This window comes from Chrysochloris asiatica, unplaced genomic scaffold (genome assembly GCF_000296735.1).
Source record: "Chrysochloris asiatica unplaced genomic scaffold, ChrAsi1.0 scaffold00001, whole genome shotgun sequence".
In the NCBI taxonomy this organism is placed as follows: domain Eukaryota; kingdom Metazoa; phylum Chordata; class Mammalia; order Afrosoricida; family Chrysochloridae; genus Chrysochloris; species Chrysochloris asiatica.
In genome coordinates this window covers 49988619-50008643 of record NW_006408519.1, presented here as the reverse complement: position 1 = coordinate 50008643, position 20025 = coordinate 49988619, and the positions used below count along the sequence as shown (strand labels likewise).

Sequence of the window (20025 nt, the reverse complement as noted above, 5' to 3'; positions counted from 1 at the left end):
AAGTGTGGCAGCGGTAGTGAGGTTGGCCCAGGATCGGACATTGTTTCGTTCTGCTGTGCATGGGGTTGCTATGCGTCGGTTCCGACTTGATGGCACCTGACAACAACAATATATACATACATACATACATACATACATACATATTATGCATGGAATTAATGTCCCTGAATAATTGAATATGTAAAGAATGTTGAAATGGCCAATGGTCTGATATATATACACACGGTGGTGGTTATGTGCCATGGAGTCGGTTCCGACTCATAGCGACCCTGTACAGGATTTCCAAGGTTGTAAATCTTTACGGGAGCAGAAAGCCTCATCTTTCTCCCACGGAACAGCTGGTAGTTTCAAACTGCTGACCTTGCGGTTCACAGCCCAATTCGTAACCACTATGCATACATACATATATATTATGGAATTAGTACCCCTGAATTGAACATGGAAAAAATGTTGAAATGGCCAATGAGCTGTATATATATATATACATATATATACACACTCACCACACAAGGTACATTTTGAAAGAGGCCTTTCCTGACCCCTAGATAGAGTAGTGCTGTGGGTTAGGTGTACAGCTGCTAACTTCAACGTCAGCAGTTCAAATCCACTAGCCGCTCCTTGGGAGAAAGAGGAGGCTGTCTGCTCCCATAAGGGTTTATAGTCTCAGGAACCCTATTTAGGGTCGCTATGAGTCAGAATTTATTATATGGCAGTGGTGTCTCTAGCAGACCTGATGGCACAGTGGTTAAAGTGTTGGACTGCTAGGTCAGTGGTTCAAAGCCACCAGCTGCTCCGAGGGTGAAAGTTGATGCAGTCTGTTACTGTAAAGATGTGCATCTTAGAACCCTGTGGGGCAGTTTTACTATGTCCTAGGGGATTGCTATGAGGTGGGACTGACTAGACATTAATAGGTTTTGGATTTGGTACCTACAGTAGCATCCTGGACCGAATTCCCTTGATAACAAAGCCCTAATTTATTTCCAGAATCCTGGTGTGGCACTGTGGGCTAATGTGTCAGACTGCAAAGTCTTTTGAACTGCAAGGTTGGTGGTTCAAGCTCACCAGCTGCTCCTTGGAAACCCTATACAGGGTTGCTATGGGTCGGAATTGACTCCACAGCACTTAACAACAACAACAATTTCTTTCCAGGGAGCTCTGGTAGTGTAGTGCTTACCAGTCGGGCTGCTAACCTTAAGGTCAGCAATTAGAAACTACCAGCTGTTCCGCAGGAGAAAGATGAGGCGGTCTGCTCCCATAAAGATTTACAGCCTCAGAAACCCTGTACAGGGTTGCTATGAGTCAGAACAGACTCCACGGCACAGTTGTTGTTGTTGTGTTGTTAAGTGCCGTCGAGTCGGTTCCGACCCATAGCGACCCTGTACAGGGTTTCTGAGGGTGTAAATCTTTATGGGAGTAGAAAGCCTCATCTTTCTCCCGCGGAGCTGCTGATAGTTTCGAACCGCTGACCTTAAGGTTCGCAGTCCGATTCGTAACCACTACGCTACCAGAGAACCATCACCAATTTATTTCCTGTAGCACTTGGCAGGGTGTGAGCAATCTACAGGAAACATGCATGTGTCTCCCAAAATAATCTAGTCCCTGACCCGTGGCAGAAACTAATGGGTAAGTTATCTTGGCCTCACATGGTGGCCGGATTTCAGAGCAGGTCAGCTGGAGGGGATTGGTCCTTCCCTGGGGAGTCTCTGCTGAGTTTCCCAGGCTGCTTTTCTACCTGCAAGATGGAATAGTGATAACTACAGGAGAAAGCGGCTGGAAAGCAGTCCTCGACTTCCCCGGGGTGCTTGATCAGCCCACCATTTCCAACTCTTCATGACCCCACAGGGTTTCCAAGGCTGACAACATTAACTTATTTCCTCTGAGCAGCTGGTGACTTTGAACCACCCACCTGTCGGTTAGCTTAGCAGCCCAACGCCTAACCCACTATGAGACGCCTTTCAGTGAGCCCGTATCACTTTATTTCAAAGAAGTTGCATCAGCAGCGGAGACTCTGGGTGATGCAAGCAGGTTAAATGCTCCACTGCTAACTGAAAGCTGTTTGAGTCCCCAGAGGTACCACAGAAGAAAAGTCTGACAATCTTCCTCTGAAAATTCAGTCCTTGAAAACCCTACAAATGGAGCTTAGTTCTACTTGGCCACACATGGGTGTTGTGAGTCGGGATGAACTTGGTGGCAGCTGATTTTGTTTGCGTTTTCTGGGGAGGTAGCAGAGCATCTGTGTTGCTCAATTTCAGGGGCACCACTCCCAGTCCCCAGGGACAGGGGAGTCTGGAACAAGTGGGGGGACAAGGAGGTTACTGGGGATCCTGGATGCAACTGGTGAGGGGTTTGTCTGAGGGTGGGCTTGTCCCTTGCTGGCCCCTGCCCTCCCTCCTGATCTGGTCTCCCTCTATTACTCCTAAGCTTGTGGGGCCAAGACGGGGACCCTAGAGGGCAGGACAGGAGTCATTACAGAGCCTCCGGGCAGAGGGTCCACACCCACAGTGACTCAGCGTCTCTCCATCTCCTTCCGTGGGCTTATTCATGGCAGAGTTTCCTGTAACTTCTTACTCAGGCCTTCCGGCTGCTTACTCACTTTCTCTCACTCTTTGCATCCTTTCAGTTTCTGCTTCCACGGCAACTCCAAGTCCCCAACACCACTCCTGAGAGAGACCATCTGTGTGGCCCTGGTTGGGCAGTTTCTCAGGGACACACGCTGACTTTGTCTGTTCTCACCAGCGCAGGGCTAACATCCAGCTTGAGAGTCACCTGAGACAGTGTCCCTGGAAGGATGCATCTGGTACATTCTTTTACCTGCCAGGTGCTCTAGTCATGACACCCTGCTCTCCCACTAGCCCGCTCGGCCTCTCCCACCTCAGCCCCTGGCTCACATGCTGCCTTTGCCCTACTCCATCAGCTCAGCTCAGACACCCCCTCCTCAAGGGGTCTTCCCAGATCAGCACAGCAAATGCCACCCACCCCTCGGGGACACTGAAGCCCTTTGACCCTGGGAGCACCTCACCATCTCTGACTTATACTCATTATAAGTGTGGTTGGCAGTAGGCACCCTGGTGGCTCTGTAGACATTGGGCTGCTAACCACAAAGTCAGAGGTTCAAATCCACCAGCTGCTTCTTGAGAGAAAAATGAGGCTGTCTGCTCCCAAAAAGATTTACAGTCTCAGAAAACCCTATATAAGGTAGCTATGCATCAGAATGGACTCAGTAGCAACAGGTGTTGGTTGGCAGGATAGTGGTCCCCCAAGATGCCTATGCCCTAACCCTGGGGCCCATGGGTATGTTATCTTATAGCACAAAGGACTTTGCAAATACGAGTCAGTGAAGGATCTTGAGATGGGATTGCCTGGGGTGGGCTCAGCATCTTCACAGGGTCCTTCTCAGAGGGAGGCAGAAGGGTCCGAGGCAGAGAGGGGGAGGTGACAATGGAAGCAGAAGTTAGATGGAGGAGGGAACCAGGAGCCAGGGAATGTGGGCAGCCTCAGGAGGCTGGAAAAGGCAAGGAGATGGGGTGTCCAGAAGGCAGGCAGTCGTGTGGTGCTGGCCTCGGGGCCTCCTGGACTGTGCAGTGATTCAACTCTTGTCTGAAGCCGCCCCGTCTGTGGTCACATGTCACAGCAGCTACTGGACACTGTTACAATGGTTCTCGTGCAGAAATATCAGCCTCATCGAGGCAGGGAACATGAACTACATGAACTGCAGGGTATGTACAGGGCTACCAGGTCGGCTTGAACCACAAAGTCGGCAGTTCAAACTCACCAGTCGCTCCTCACAAACCCTATACTGGGTCCCTATGAGTTGGAACTGACTGCACGGTTCTGACCAACAACAATAATTGAATGACTGCTTGGATCTCTCAGCTATTCTTCATCAGACCTTATTTACAAAACACATAATCAAGAATAAAATTACCCAAGAATTTCTGCAGAGCACCACTCCCCACCTCTGTCTGCCCTGGGCCTGGCCACCCCTCCTGCCCATGTGGTGAGCAGCACTCTGTCATGGTCTGCCTAGAACATTCTAGGGGACCAGGGAGTCCTTGGACCATACTGGCCCCAGACAATAACCAGGACACTGGGGCCCTCACAAATCCTTCTCTCATTCTGCCGCACCCACCCCACCCCCCACCCCCCACTGCCCAGACCCCTTCCCAGTTCCTGATCCCACAGAGAGGAACGAGTGAGGCCGCATGACAGCTAGCCTGGACCCAGAGCGACTGCCACACACGGTGGGCCCTTTAAGTTCAGGTCCCTTTGACTGTCCCTCCTTCAACAGATGGAGTAGCGAGGGGCAGAGGTTCAAGGCCACAAGGGCAGAGAGTGGCCAAGCAGGACACACCCTCAGCTGTCTGTCCTCCAGCAGTCCCTCCCCCCTTCTGCCTCTGCAAGGCCACCGCCCGCCCGCCTGGGCTGTTTTTCCCTTGCCATATGCACTCGTTGGCTAAATTTACATGAATTATTGAAGAGAGAAATGAGCCTGAATAGCTGTTTCACATGCAGTGGAAGAAGGCTGCAACTTGCCTTCCTTTAGGGCGGATGGCAGCTGCCCGCCTGCCCACCGGTTCAGATCCTCCCTACTTGTCCCTGCTTTGCAGCTCCATTTTTTTTTTTTTCTCTCCTTTTCCTTTCCTCCTTTGCTTCCGTGTATTTATTAAATTTGTCAGCCTTGGCTCATGTATTTTGATGACCAGTTACTGATTTCTGCTTTGGGCAAACAGGTCAGAGAGAGTCATCCCAGCCCTCCTCCTTGTACCCCTTTCCCTGACTCTGCTCTGACAGGAGGCTCCCCAGTGCAGGATGTACCAGCTCCTTATCTCTTTCCTCGCAGCTGTTGCTTTGTCTTAAAATAGGAATACAGACTAATGCATTTAGAGGTGACAATGCTTTGTGGACCCGATAAGTGTTGAAGGAGGGATTGGCGTAAGTATGGATGATAGGGACACTGTACCTCACGTATTTCGGACATGTTATCAGGAGGGACCAGTCCTTGGAGAAGGACATCTTGCTGGTAAAGTGGAGGGTCAGTGGAAAAGAGGAAGACACCCCACCCCCACCCCCCGGCCCATGAGATGGATTGACACCGTGGCAGCACCAATGTTAGGATGGTTCTAGACTGGCCAGGGTTTTGTTCTATCGTACATAGGGTGGTTATGAGTTCAAACCGACTGGATGGTATCCATCAACAACAACACAGGTACTGAAGCAGCGGTTAAGAGCCAGGAACACCTGGGTTCAAACCCTGGTCCTGCCACTAATTCGCTGTAGACCCTCCTCACTGCAGCTCATCTGAAAAACAGGGGTATAGTAGTATCTACCTGCTCTGGTAGCTCTCAGGATGAAATGAGTTTGGACTGCTGGGCACTTAGACTGGTACATGTGAACACCATCCAAATTTTACTACATAAATAGCTCCACTCTCCTTTCCTCCCAAGTTTGGGCCCAAACAAGAAAGGCACTGGGAATCCAAACAGAAACTTCATTATGGGCCTGGCTGGATTTGGGAGTAGAGTTTGGCTCACAGCTACCGTCATATGCCCCAGTGAGACTTGAACTATAATCACCCCTACACACCCAGGTTATTGTCCAGAGTCCGGATGGGTCAGGGAGGGAGGGGTTGCACTGAGCATGCTCTGTACTGGCTGCAGGTCCTCGCGCTCACCCAAGAGGGGCCACTGCTGCCCTGCCTTTGGTTCACACCTGGAGTGGGGAGAGAACAAACCAGACCATTGCCCGCTATTGGCTCCTAACTCACAACAACTGCACACCTTACAGACTAGAACTGTGTTCTAGGGCTTTCATTTTCTTTACTTTAAACTTCTCATTGTGAATTGAGTGAAGGTTAGCAGACAAAATCACAGCTTTACATTCAACCAGTCATACAATCCGCTCCCTGCAACAATGGTCATCCCACTTCCTCCTGTGACTTCCCTTTGACATTTTATGTTTTACAAATGAGCAAAGAAAAAATATTTCATGTACACACACAAAACAAAAAATATATATTCATTTCAATGTCCTAAGGTGCGTAATCTGCATGCCAGCCTCCGGCCTGCAGACACACAATCTTTCTCAGTCCAGGGGCCCACAGCTGCTCTGTCTCTCGACGCCATCATCTCTGTCACCATCCCTGCGGTCGCTGCTTTTCTAGGTAGGATCTCACGCTCCACTCATGCTCTTCCTTCTTGATGGTTCAGGGATCATCTGCTCCTGAAATGAAAATTAACCACTCCCCCTTTTTGTTGTATGTCTTCTACAATAACAGTGTGACAATCACAATTAATCCTGTTAACAACTTCTCACAGTTGAATCATAACATCCTATCACTGTCGTCCCCAGCCTCCTTCACCATCTTCCTAACCTTCCTCTTCTCTCTCTCATCTCAAGGTCAACGGGTCCATGGGGTTTCCTGACTGTCATCTTTACAGAAGCCGATTGCCAGGTCTTTCTTCCTTGGTGATACTGCGTAGGTTTGAACTGCTGACCTTACCTTAGCAGTCAGTCACAAAGTGCTTGTCCACTCAGGTGTGGGTAGGGAGGAACATCCCCATCTACCAAGGAGCTCAAATGGTGCTCCCTCACCAAATATCTGCTGCCTCCCGCTGGCATCCTTCACACCTTGCAGCAACTGTACAAGGAAGTAAGACTCTCCTGGACTTCAGGAAGCTCAGGTGACCTACCGAAGGTCACGGGCTAGGAGGGGCAGAGTAGATCTGAGCCCTGTGCTCATTTCCCTCTGTACCCCTAACTCGGACCCAACCGCAGCCCGGCAGCTGTGAAGCACGAGTTCACTGTGGTCCTGGGAGACAGAGCAGAGCCAATAACTGGAAACCAATGAGTGATGTTTTTGGAGAACAACGTGCTTCGGTCAGGGAACAATGGTTAAGCAGCCAGCTCTGACTCTACCCAGCATCACGACCGGCAAAAGGCTTGGCAGTCTGCTTCCAAAAAGATTGTTGTTATGTGCCAACCAGTCAGTTCCAACTCATACCCACCCTGGGTCCAAGAGAACAAAAGCCTTCCTGGTCCTGCACCATTCTCACAATTGTTGTTAAGGCTGAGTCCATTGTTACAGCCAGTGTGTCAGTTCATGTCATTGGGGGTCTTCCTCTTTATCACGGACCTCTTAGCCAGCAGGATGTCCTGTTCCAGAGACTGTTCCTCCTGAAAACATGGCTGCCGGAGAATGAGAGACAAGTCTAGCCATCTTGGCTTCTAAGGAGCATTCTGGCTGTACTTCTTCCAAGACAGGCTTGTTTACTGAAAGTCCAGCACATAGAAAACATTCTTCACCAAAACTCAAATGCATCCATTCTTCTCTGAGCTTGCTCACCCATGGGCGAGCTTCTGCATGCCTTTTGAGACAATCGACTTGGGTCAAGTGCACCTTAATCTATCAAGAAAACTCTATGGGGCAGGCCAGCTGTGTCACATGGGGTCACTGTGGGTTAGAACTCACGTGATGGTGCCCAACAATGACGATGCTTTAGACATTGGCACTGTTGGGAACTCAGAGTCATGATGGATGGGTGAAGGTAGAGGTGGAGCTGTTCTCTCACCTCTATCTCTTTGATGTGTCTGGACACAGACTGGGAGGGGGTGTTCTTACAGGGTCCTTGATATGTGAGGTGATGGCTGATGTGGAGTCCATCAGACCCAGTGCCCAGGGAACACTGCCTCTGAGACCAGATGCCATGTTGCTGTTGATGTCCTGACAGAGCTATGGGCTAAGAAAGGCCATCTGTCCAAGAGATGTGTGACTTGCTAGATGAAAAAGCTTAGGGAGGGCATGCTAAGCGCCAGGGCCAGCGGTGCACAGGGCAGGACAGAGGACCTGGTTATTTGGGTGCAAGCTACAGAAACTGACTCTTGGTTGACGTTTGCATAAACCAAAAACCCCTGCCAAATAGTTGGTTCCAACCCCACAGGGCTTCCAAGGCTGTCCTCTTGAGAGAAGTAGACTGCCTCATTTTCCTCCCACATAGAGGCTGGTGGATTTGAACCAACAACTTTTTGGTTAGCAGCGAGTGCTTTACCACTATGCCACAGGGTTCCTGAGTTGGCGCAAGAAGACATCAAATCCACCTGGGACAGATCTGGATTAGCTGGCACAGTCAGAGGAGAAATAGAAGTACCAGGCTTTAGGCAGATCAGGGCAGGGGGTTCTGGGGGCTCCAGGTGGTCAACACATCCCATAGGCAGGGCTTCTGGATATGCCAGAGGTGATGGGCAGCCACTGAGGGCATCTCCGCAGGGGCCTGGGGAGGAACAGGTGAAGAACACCTACCTCGGATCAAGATGCAGACAATGGCTGGATTCGGCTTAGGAGGGCTTGGTAGTGGGCGAAGGGGTAGAGGGCAATGAAGGGAGTCTAAGAAAGAAACAGTGGGGTGCCCAGGTTCCAGACCACAGACAGCCTCGTGGGTCTGTGGAATGGGAAGTGTGCATCAGACCCCAGTCTGGGATTCCAGGAAGAGGCCTGGCCTGAGGGTCAGCTTTGGGGGTTCTCAATGAAGGGGGGCTGGGGGAAATGAGGGAGAGCCCACGGAGAGAAAACAGGGCCCTCAGAGTGACAGAAGACCAGTTGGTACTTGGTCCACATCCCAAGGAACATCTCCCCCACCGCTGCCCTCCAAGTCACTTCCTGTCCCTGCCTGGGCTCCTCCATAGGTCCCGCCCTTCTGAGGGCTCCCTGGTCACCACTGGTCGTGGTTGGTGCTCCGCAGGCAGCCAGAGCGTGAGTGTGACTACTCCTTTGTCCTTCCCCAGCACCTGGCCTGGTGTTGTACACGCAGTAGGTATTCAATGAGGCATCTGTGGATGGCACAAATGGCCGAGCGCACAGCTCCTCCTCAGTTCGAGTGTATCCAGAAGTGCCTCAGAATATGGACCTTGGGAAAATCGGCCATCAGAGGCGGTTGTTCTCTGACACACACTCGAGAGTCATGAGTTGGCACAGACTGGTGTACTGAGTACTTGATTCCGCAATTGGAAGGAGAACACGTGACTGAAGGCAGGCCTCCAGCGTCCCCCAGATGACTCGGCAGGGCTGTCCACAGCGGTCCGCGCATGTGGTCATCCTCGGGGGCAGCTTTTGCCTCCAGCTCTTTAAGGCAAACGACTGTGTTTATTTGAACAAGAATCCTGTACTTGGCAGATTGGCTGCTAGAAAGGAAGAGATGATACACCCCTCCAGCTCTCTAAGTCTGGGTTCTCAGGAGAAGTGTAGACAAATCCACATTTCAATGCAGGCCACCCACTCACGCCCCGAGGGTGACAAGTACACTGTGTGCTGGCTGAGTTTGAGATCCAAGCCTTTCCCCACACTCCCCGGTTTCAGGATAGCTCATGCTGGTGATGATTCGGATTCAGCATCCATTTTGTTTCCAATAAAGAGCCCTGGTGGTACCATGGGTTAAGCTTTGGGCTGCTAACCGTAAGGTTGGTGGTTCAAACCCACTAGCTGCTCCGTAGTGAATGTGATAGTTACGGTTTTGTGTTGACATGGCCTCGTCAGGACTCTCAGCAGTTTCCCAGATAAGATGTAGGTATCACCTTACGGATGGAACCTAGTATGTCACCCTGGAGTGATCTCACGTGACCCAGCTCTGATCCCATGTGATTCTCCTGTCTTAGAAATTCTCTAGTGCTGTCCGTTAATGAGCTGGGCTACAAGGTTGGTATAAACCACAAGGTTGGTGGTTCAAACCCACCAGCTGCTCTTCAGAAATCCGTTGTTGTTGTTGTTAAGTGCCATCTAGTCAGTTCCAACCCTGTATAGGGTTTTGAAGGAGCAGCTGGTGTGATTGAACTGCCGACCTTGCGGTTCAAACCAACTTTGCAGTCCAGTGCATTAACCCACAACACCACACCGGGACTCTTCAGCAGCTCTGTACAGGGTCACTATTGGTCAGAACCAAGTCAACAGCACTTAACAACAACAACCCCATGTTAATGAGGTCAGAATCACTCCACAGGGTTACACTGTAGCTTGATTCAATGTCCTTGGAGATGCAGAAGGAGAGAGAGGTGAACAGAGCTCAAGGGACCCACTCCCACCGAGAAAGACGAGCCGGGAGTGGAGTCCGTGGAGTCTCTGCACTGTGAAGAGCCTAGATCCAGAGGAAGACTGATGCCAAGATGTATCCAGATCTCCCACGAGTGCTCAAAGGAGGCCAGGACCTTTCCCCAGAGCCGGCGCTCTGAACTCGGTCTTCTTGCTCCGAACCCGAGAGACAGTGGATTTCCAGTTGTAAAAGCCATTCACTTGTGGTGTTCTACGACCGCACCAAACTAAAACATGGATCCCACATAGCGTTTCCGAGGCTGTAAATCTTTATAGGAATCGACAGCCTCATTTTCCTCCCTAGGAGTGGCTGGTGGGTTTGAACTGCCAGCCTTGAATTTAGCAGCCCACTGTGCCACCAGGATTCCTTCTAATTGCTTGAAGGAAGATGTTGTTGTTGTTGTGTGCTGTGCAGTCGGTTCTGACTCATAGTGATCCTGTACAGGGTTTCTGAGGCTGTAAATCTTTACGGGAGCAGAAAGCCTCATCTCTCTCCCACGGAGCAGCTGGTAGTTTTGAACTGCTGACCTTGCGGTTCACAGCCCGATTTGTAACCACTACTCTACCCAGGAAGATAACATGATTCATTTCTGAGAACCCACTGCCAGCTTGTCATTTGTGTGCGAACAGGCTCCCTCCCTGTCCTCAGAGTCTGCTCAGAATCCTACAGATAAGATGTCACTCTTCTGTGAATGGAGAGGATTTCAGAGCTAATGGGCCACCCTAGAAACACCAGCCCTCCTGAAAGCAAGGCAAGGTGAGGTGTGGAGTCCGTTCCAGGGTGGGTGCTTTTCTGCTGGGCGAATAAGCACCCAGTCGCCTTTTCACTGGACCAGAGAGAGCGAGAGCTCTGTCCTGCCAGCATGGGCAGCGGCATTTCTTTCCAGCTGAGTCACCTGGGTTTTTCCAGGTGGAGGTGGTAATTACCAGCCGTGTCCCACAGGGAGGCAGCCTTGGCTGCCAATTCAGAAGCAAGTACGCTTTTTAAATGTGACATCCTCAAAGCCCATTTTAGACCCTTCAGGGAGTCCTCGACACTGTTCTGGATCTGCTAGAGGAACGGGACACAGCAACCCACTGCTGTGTTGATTCCAACCCATAATGACCCGACGATGTTGTTGGTGTGGAGTGCCATGGAGTCGGTTTCCACTCGTAATAACCTGTACAGGGCTCCCGAGGCTTTCGATCTTTGTGGGAACAAAAAACTTCATTTTTCTCCCATGGAGCGTTCGATGGACTCAAACCGCTGAACTTGTGGTTCACAGTTCAAGGCTTATCCTACAGAAGCACTGTGTTCCTTAGCAACCTTATTGTTAAGTGCTGTCGAGTCGAGTCCAACCCATAACGACCTTATAGGTCAGACGGCCACACCTTTTTCCCACAGAGCAGCATGCGACCTTTCATTTAGCAGGAATGTCTGCCCACTGAGCCACGAGGACTCCATATTCACTATGGACAGGTATTAAAATAAGAATAATGATCACTCATGCACTACCCATCCCTCCAGCGACTGATGTTGTAAACATCTACCACCAGACAAGTCACTGGACAAGGGAGCCAATTCTTCAAGATGCAGCTGTTCTCTCTGCTGCTAACCACCCCTGGGGACTCCTGCCATGGCACTGTAGGGTCAGCACTGGACTGCAAATCACAAGGTTGGCAGTTCAAACCCACCAGCCGCTCCTTGGAAACCCTATGTAGGGTGATTATGAGTTGGAACCGACTCGACAGCACTTAAGAACAGTAACAACCCTTAGAGCCAGGTATCTCCATTCAAAACCCAGAGAAACTCAATGCGAAGGAGCTGACACCCCATGTATTGTAAGGACTCTATAGTTTGGGTCAAGAGTACGGAATAGACCCATACAACCCAAAGCAGCACACTGCACACAAAATCGCCAGAGGACGAGGGTGAGAAAGTGAGTATCCAACAAAACCTTCATTCAGTCGGTCAACCAACACACTGCCCTCAGATCCAGGCAAACCTTATTCTTGCAACCAATCCCTGGGTGTGGCAAATGGTTAAGCATTCCACTTCTAACCCAAAAGCTGGAGGTTCAAAACCCAAGCAGCGGTACCTCGGAAGAAAGTCCTGGTAATCGGCTTCTGAAAAAATCAGCCACTGAAAACCCTGCAGAACGGGGTTCTACTCTGACACTGGGGTGTGTGTGTGTGTGTGTGTGCTGTGACTCAAAATCCACTTGGCGACAATTGGCGAGCCCTAGTCTCACTTCTATTCTGCCCAGCATGTCTTCACTTCCCAGATGTTTCTGTGATCAGTTGTCGAGTGCCCCCTTGTATGGTGCTTTAGAATAGGCACTGGACTGCTAACCACAAGGTCGGTGGTTGAAACCCACCAGCTGGTCCTCAGAAACCCTATGCAGGGTTGTGATGAGTCGGAACTGACTCAGGGGCACTTAACATCAACAACAAGAAGTTACTCATGTTCCTTACCGGGCCTCGGTTTCTTCCTGAGGCTACCAAACTGTTGGTGCTGATGTTGCCAAGATGGCGAGCTACCATCTGCAGAGCGTTGCAGCTTTCAGGGGAGTTGGTGCAGGCTCCCTACTCCCCACCATTGGCACTGTGAACTCCTCCCAAGAGCTGTGGCTGAGGATAGTAGTGCCTGTGAGTTTTCACGTATACTTACTATGGGGGGGGAATGCTATAAATGGCCCCGCCCTTTAGCCAGATCACGTCAGAGAAAAGGGTTTCATCATTGTCACAGTTCAAATGCAGTTGCACAAAGTGGAGAAGGTGAGAAGAGAGACAGCTCGAGCCACAGAACAGATGACATTTTCGAGCAGGCAGATGAGATGCGTATTAAGAGCAATTGTCATTTAAAGTGGCAATGAGTCCCATGAAATTAATCATTGCAGATTTCTTAGTGTGTGTTTTACTAAGAGGCAGGAGCATGCTACGCCAGATGAGGGACCTTGTGGCAGGGAGCGAAAGATTTGGTCTTGGGCAATCTCTTAGCCTCTCTGTGCCTTGGTTTTCCCATCTGTAAATTGGGGGTAATCATAATACTTAGCTTGAAAGCCGTGTTCAGATAATATAAACTCACAGGCCAGGTGTCTTCATTTGCAGCAACAAAATATCACAAATTTATTGTTGTTGTTTAAGTGCCACAAAGTCAGTTCCGAATCTCAGTGGCCTCTTATAGGGTCCTCGAGGAGGAACTGATAGGTTTGAACTGCTGACATTGTGGTTAGCAGTCCAATGCTTACCCTACAGAACCAGAATCGATGTGTTTGAATTATGGTGTTGGAGAAGACTATTGAAAGTCCCATGGACTGCCAGAAGAACAAACAGATCTGTCTTGGAACAAGTACAGCCAGAAAGCCCCTTAGAAGCCAGGATGGTGAGACTTTGTCTCCTGTATTTTGGACATGTCATCAGGAGGGACAAATTCCTGGAGAAGGACATCATGCTTGCTAAAGTAGAAGGTCAATGAAGAAGAGGAAGACCCCAATGAGATGGATTGACACAATGGCATCAGCAATGGGCTCAAGCTTGATAACTATTGTAAGGATGGAGCAGGAATGGGCAATCTTCGCCCTATTATGCATTGGGTCACTATGAGTCGAAACTGACTCAATAGCACCTAACAATAAAAACAACAAGAGCACAACAACTGTGTTAAGATAATGTCTTATTTTCTCAAGCAGTAGCACATAAAATACCACAAAGTGATGCCTTTAAAGATCAGCTGTTTCTTCTCCGGAGGCTACAAGTCAAACTCAGGTTTTCAAGGCTGCCACCTTTATGGAAGCAGACAGCCAATCTCTCTTCCAGTTTCCTAGACCCTGAGATAATCTGAAGTGTGGGAGTTGTGTAGGGTGGACTAGGCGTGTGGAGACTGAGGGTCTCAATGGATTATGGAGTCTCCAAATCAGCTCTCTTCTTCCCACCAAAACACAGTTGAAGCTGATGCCGTAGAAGCTACACCTCCATGATAGTTGGCTTAAGACCATCAGAGTTGGTTTCTGTCTCAAAGGTTCCTGATGTCTGGTTCCTGATGGATTCCCCTTTTTACTATGTCCCTGACAATCTCACACCTCACAGTCCGACCCACCTGGCCTTGTCTGAGTTGTCAATGGCCAAGATTAGAGTCCTCCCCATGGACACGTCCTCTCCCTTGTGCATACCCCTGTTCACACTGGGTTCTGGGCAGGGATGCCCTTTCTTGACCTTGCTTTAAAGACTCAATGCAAACATCAGCTCTGTGCTGATGAAGCTGGGTCTTAAACACCAGAAGATTAGCAACCTGGTGCTTAGCATGCTGTGAGGTGGTTCCTGGGGCCCAGTGCCTGTAGTCTGACAAGGAAATGAACATTACAGGCATGGGAGTCGACGTCAAGCTTTATAACTGCATCCATCCGTCTCTTCCACGCCTGTGTGCCTGCTGCCAACCTGGCTCTTTTCATGCACGGGGGAGGTTTCTGTGCGTCACCTGGTCCAATTTCTTGCCATGAAGCAGCACTGCATTGGATGATGTCGGACTCCAAGGTGTCTCGGAGTTAGAAACATCCCCAAGACAACCAAGAAATAAGGTAGCATTGTAGTGAAACCCAAAGTATAAAATAAATATCCATGAGTGTGTACTAACACAAACAAATGATTGAGTAAATTCATAGATGGAGGAGAGTGCACAAATTCCCCTACAAAAAGGTCTCCAGACAATTTCTGAGTGCTCCCCACAACTTAGGTGTAAAAAGTGCATGGAGATACTCCTTCTCAAAGAGGAAAACGAGGGTAACTTCACAATGGAGAACCTCACCACCGCCATGTCTGTCTGGCCATCAAGGTCAACATCAGCTATGATAAGTCATGTGATCAAAATGGTACTCTATCTTTGTGGGGTGTCTCCCAGTAACCCATAACCCAAACCTTGTCATGAGAATACCACCAAGTTCCAACAGAGGCACGTTCTGCCTAATACCTGACCGGGACTCCTCAAAATTGCCAAGCTCACCAAAAACAGGCAGTCAGAGCCCAGATCAGCCTAAGGACACATGCTGGCTAAATGGGATGTGGGACCCTGGAGAGGGTTGCAGAACAGAAAACAGGCATCAGAGGAAAAGTAAAGAAAACCTGACTACAGTATGGACTTTTGTTAGTAAAAATAGATTAATATCAGTTCACAGGAATTGAACTGCCTACATCTGTGGGAAGAGACAGTGGAAAAGTTCCATCTCATCAGTCAAAACAAGGCCAGGAGCAGCTGTAGAACAGACAACACTTGCTCACATGCAAGTTCAGGTTGAAGCTGAAGAAAATGAAAACAAGTCCACCAGAGCCAAATATGACCTTGGATATATTCTATCAGAATTTAGAAAGCATCTCAAGAATAGATTTGATGCATTAGACACTAATGGGCAAAGACACGAGGAGCTGTGGGATGACATGAGGAACATCATACAGGAAGAAAACAAAAGGTCATTAAGAAGACAAGAAAGAAGAAAAAGATCAAAATGGATGTCAGAAGAGACTCTGAAACTTACTCTCCAGCATAGAGATGCTAAAGCAAATGTTGGAAATGAGGAAGTAAAAGAGCTGAATAGAAAATTTCAGAGTCAAGTATTGTACTGAAATATGCAAAGACCTGAAGTTAGAAAACCCAAAGGGAAGAATACACTCAGTATTTCTCAAGCTTAAAGAACTGGACCCCCCCACCCACCCAAATTGAAGCCTCTGGTTGAATATTGAAGGGCTGTAGGATAAACCACTGGACTGCAAGTCACTTTGAATCACAAGATTGGCAGTTCAAACTCACCAGCCGCACCTTGAATCAGAACCAGCCAGAGAGCAGTTACCAACAACAATGGGCAAATGATTGAAGGATGCAGAAAGCATCAAAAGAAGATGATGAAGGAATACACAGAGTCACTGTACCCAAAGGAGTTGGCTGATGCTCAGTCATTCCAAGAGGTAGCATATGATCAAGAACTGATGTATTGAAGAAAGAAGTTGAGACTGTACTGAAGGCATTGACAAAAAACAAGTCTCCAGAAACTGACTGAATACAAATTAAAATCTTTCAACAACTGATGCAGCACTCATCTATGAGTCTCTCACTCATCTATGCCAAGAAATTTGGAAGACAACTACCTGGCCCCTCAATTGGAAGAGATCCACCATATCTGTGCCCATTACAAAGAGAGCTGACCCAGTGGAAAGGGGAAATCATTAAACAATATCATGAATATCACATGTAAGTAAAATTGTGCTGAAGATAATTCAAAACGGTTGCAGCAGCATATTGACAGGGACATGACAGAAATTCAAGCCAGATTCAAAAGAGGACGTGGAACTGGGGATATATGTAAAGGCATTCAACTGTGTGGATCATAACTAACTATTGATGACATTACAAGGAATGGGTATTCCAGACACTTCATTGAACTCCTGAGGAAACTGTATAAGAGGCAGTCATTTGAATAGAACAAGGGGATATACTGAATGGTTTAAAATCAGGAAAGGTGTGTGCCAGGGTTGTATCCTTCCACCATATTTATTCAACCTGTATGCTGAGCAGATAATCTGAGAAGCTGGATTATATGAAGAAGAGTGTGATATCAGGATTGGAGGAAGAGTCACTAACAACCTGTGATATGCAGATGACACAACTTATTTGCTGGAAGTGGACTTCATACTTACCGATGAAGATTAAAGACTGCAATCTTTAGTCTGATTGCTCCTCAGTGTAAAGAGAATGAAAACCCTGACCACTGGACCAATAAATAATATCAAGATAAATGGAGGAAAGAGTGAAGTTGTCAAAGACTTCATTTTGCCTGGATCCACAATCAACACTCATGGAAACAACATCAAGAAATTAAATGATGTATTGAATTAGACAAATCTGCTGCACAAGACCTCTTTAAAAAAGTAATCAAGAGCAAAGATGTTAGTTTGAGTAAGGTGACCCATGATATTTTTAATAACCTCATATGCATGTGTAAGCTGGACAGTGAATAAGGAAGACTGGAGAATAATTGATGCATTGGAGTTATGGTGTTGGAGGAGAATATTAAAAGTGCCATGGGCTGCCAGAAGAACCAACAGATCTGTTTTGGGAGAACTATAGCCAGAATGCTCCTTAAAAGCCAGGATGGTGAAATTCCATCTCATACTTTGGACATGTTCTCAGGAGGGACCAGTCTCTGAAGAAGGACATCATACTTGGTAAAGTAGAGGGTCAGCAAAAAAGATGAAGACCCCCAACATGATGGATTATCATGGTGGCAGTAACAATGAACTCAAAGGTAACAACATCATGCGGATGGAACAGGACTGGGCTGTGTTTCGTTCTGCCGGACACAGAGTCACTATAAATGCACACCAACTTGATGGCACCTAACCACAACAGTAAATTCATTTAGAAGACTGTGAACAAATCTGTCTTGGAAGAAGTACAGCCAGAATGCTCTTTAGAAGGGAGGAGAAGCAGACTGTGGCTCATGTACTTTGGACATGTGATCAGGAGCAGCCAGTTCCAGGAGAAGAATATCACGCTTGGTAAAGCAGAGAGTCAGTGGAAACAAGGAAGACCTCTTTTTGAGGAACTGAGAAATGAGATGGATTGACACTGTGTTTGCATCAGTGGGGACACATATAGTAACGCTTGTGAGAAGTGGTTGGTTCTGCTCTTCATGAGGTCCCTGTGAATTGGAGCCGACTCGACGGTACCTAAAGACAACAACCGCGTTAACTGATAAATGGACCACATACAAGGTGCTAATAATACGGGAAACCGGAAATAGCGTATATTGCAATTCTCTCTGTAATTGTCTCAATTTTTTGGGTAACTCTGAAATAGTTCCAAGGAGTCCTGGTGTAGCACTGTGGGTTCATGGGCCAGACTGTATAGGGTCGCTATGGGTCGGAACCGACTCAATGGCATTTAACAACAACAACAAAATAGTTCTAAAAAGTAAAACAAAGAAAAACAATAAATCCAAATCCGTTGCTGTCTAATGGACTCCAAGTCATGGTGACCCTGTGACTATCAGAATAGAACTTCACTCCATGGGGCTTTCAGTGGCTGAGTTTTCTGAAGTAGATCTCCAGGGCTTTCTTCCAACACACGCCTGGGTGGGTCTGAATCTCCAATTTTTTAAGTAGTCCTTGAGTGTCCAGCACTTACTCACTTGTGCCTCCCAGGGAGTCCCTTCAAGTAGAGTCTATGGAAAAGAAAAGAGAAAGCCCAAGACTCTTCCAGGAGGAATAGCAATTACATTGCTCACTGAGGGCTTCCTACATGACCAGAAACCGATCTGTAGAGCATGTGGTTGTTGTTGTTGTTGTTAAATGCTGTTGAGTCGGTTCCAACCCATAGCGACCCTGTATAGGGTTTCTGAGGAGTGACTGGTGAGCTTGAACTGGTCAGTCTTGCAGTTCAAAAGGCTTTGTAGGTAGGGCCATTTGGCAGCAGCAGAGATATGGAAAAGCAGGAAGAGGGATAAAGCACAGTCCAGAGAGCCGACAAAGGACAGAGGACAGAGTAGAACTGCCCTATAAGGTGTCCTATGCTGTAAATCTTGATACAGAAGCAGACTTCTTTATCTTTGTCCTGTGGAGCATCTGGTGGGTTCAAATTGCTGCCCTTATTGTTAGCAGCGCAATGATTAATCTACGGTGCCACCAGGGCTCCTTGTCCCCACTTTACAGATGAGAACATTGAGGCTCAAAGAGGTTAGCAGCCTGTGCAGGGCCACTGAATGGTCACGAGGGGGCGCTGAGATTCAAACATAGGCCCTGTGGATTCCCATCTACACTTAAGTGTTCCTGTTGTCTCCTCCCCAGTCCATCTCCAATTCCTACCATCAGCACCCCCTGGGTGAGACAATGGGCCCCTTGCTCCTGGCACCCACCTTCTCTTCTGCAGCTTCCTTGGACGTGTCTCCAGACTGCTCAGTGCACGGTGTGGGCAGTGACCGGGGCTCAGGGTCTTCAGTGCCCCCATTTCTGTACCTTCACCCCTGGCCTACTTCTCCAGCTGTAAGCCAGTCCCTCTGGGAGCTTTTGAAGGAGTTCTCGCTCCCAGGGCTGGGGGCAGCTGTTTTGCCAACATACAGGAAATCCTTCCTGAAAGCTTCCCATGCGAGGGCGGCGGCGCTCAGGCCATCTGGCGCGGGGCAGGAAGGGCAGGAGCCAAATGGTGCTCTCGGCTTTGTTTTCAGCGTGGGGCTGGAGTGCAGCAGACGATGCCCAGGGGAGGAAGGACCATGGGCTTTGCCGGCAGATAGATAGCCCAGCCGTAGCCAGGAATATCAGCCCTGGCAATTGATTCCAAGGAGGTGTGATGGCTCAGTGGTGAAGCACTCGGCTAACCAAAAGTTCTGTGGTTGGAACTCATCAGCTACTCTGAGAGAGAATGATGTAGCAGTATGTCTGCTTCCGTAAAGATTCAGAGGCTTGGACAGCCCCAGGAGCAGTTCTGTTCCATCCTGTAGGTTTGCTATGAGTTGGAATCAATTTGACAGCAGCAGGTTTGGTTTTGATTTTTATGGCATTCTTTAAGGAGGCCTGGTGACACAGTGGGTAAGTGTGTGGTGGCTAACAGGTCAGCAGTTCAAACCTGCCAGCTGCTCCTTGGGGGAAAGAGGTGATATTCCTGCTTCCATGCAGCAGGAATCTAAACTATAGGCTGACTGTGAGCTGAAACGGATTCAGCAGTTGAAGGCTTTGTCTGTCTCCTTGTTTCTTTTTGGTCTGAGTGAAGTTTTGAAGTCTGTGAAATGGGTATGATAATAATACTTGTATTCTGCAGGGTTGCTATGAGGTTTCAAGAACATGGATGCAACATCTGGACCGCAGTCACAATAAAGTCAGCCTTCATTAACACGATGCTGGGGGTGAGCCTTTCCACAGCTCCATTATCAAGATGAATAATAACCCATCAAGTACTGTTGCAGCTAGCTAATCAGAAATACTTGCTGAGG

General features: G+C 48.5%; 1 pseudogene; it reads right to left on the bottom strand.

Annotated features, from left to right (window-relative positions):
- The window catches only part of LOC102815225, a 113428-nt pseudogene extending 94382 nt beyond the window's left edge, over positions 1 to 19046 (bottom strand).
- Between the last annotated feature and the right edge of the window lie 979 nt (positions 19047 to 20025).